Source organism: Silene latifolia, chromosome X (genome assembly GCF_048544455.1).
Source record: "Silene latifolia isolate original U9 population chromosome X, ASM4854445v1, whole genome shotgun sequence".
Lineage (NCBI taxonomy): Eukaryota > Viridiplantae > Streptophyta > Magnoliopsida > Caryophyllales > Caryophyllaceae > Silene > Silene latifolia.
The window spans coordinates 253,535,826-253,536,778 of NC_133537.1; the positions used below are offsets into that span (position 1 = coordinate 253,535,826).

At 40.8% G+C, this 953-nt stretch overlaps 1 non-coding gene across 1 annotated transcript; it reads right to left on the reverse strand.

Annotated features, from left to right (window-relative positions):
* Positions 1 to 579: 579 nt before the first annotated feature.
* On the reverse strand, positions 580 to 686 carry LOC141624032 (small nucleolar RNA R71). Its single transcript, XR_012533843.1, has one exon. It is a non-coding gene; the product is annotated as a small nucleolar RNA R71 (small nucleolar RNA).
* Between the last annotated feature and the right edge of the window lie 267 nt (positions 687 to 953).

The following is a 953-nucleotide window of genomic DNA, read 5'->3' on the forward strand; positions in this document are numbered from 1 at the left end:
ATGTCTACAAGATCACAAGGTGACTTGTTACCTTTTGATAACGAAGTTGAAAGGACTTTGACAACCAATAGAAGACTTTCTAGGAGAACTTTGAGAGGTATTGGTGAGGTTGTAGATATTCAACCAAATACTATTGAGTTCATCAACCCTTTTGCAAGAGAAGGTGAGGAGAACCGAACACAAAATCCAACACAAAATCAACCCACAATGCCTAAGTTTTCATCACATTCCGTACCCACCGAGGAGAACCTACCCAATGGTACTCCCACACCACATCATCTAACCGGAAATTTTATTTCCAAATCCGCATTTATTCAATTAGACGAAAGAAGCCAATTTGGGGGGATGCCTAGTGAAGACCCTCATTCTCATATGAAGACCTTTTGTGACTATTGTGAGGCGATTTCTCAAACCGATGTAACTCAAGACCAAATTCGATGGGTCTTATTTCCTTTTTCTCTAATTGGCACCGTGAAACAATGGTTGAAAGGCCTTGATAAGGCTACTCTCGGAATTGATTCTTGGAAGAAGTTGGCTCTAGCTTTCTACAAAAAGTTCTATCCACCGGAAAAGACTAACATGCTAAGAGCTCAAATTACGGGCTTTAAGCAAAGGGATGAAGAATCTTTGTATGAAGCTTGGGAGCGATTCAAGGGAATTTGTCGCTCATGTCCTCACCATGGACTTAACGAGTGGTTCTTGGTACAACAATTTTGGAACGGTCTTTATGAAGATTCAAGGAACATTCTCAACATGGGATCAAATGGAATGTTCACCGAAGTTGATGACAATCAAACTTGGAACAAAATTGAGGAAATGGCGGTCCATAACTCACAATATAGTAGACCTCGCAAGGCTACTAGAGGAGGGAGGCATGAAGTGGACTCCATTACTCAATTGGGTGCTCAACTTAGTGCTCACATTGATACCATCAATTTGAAGTTTGAAAAAGC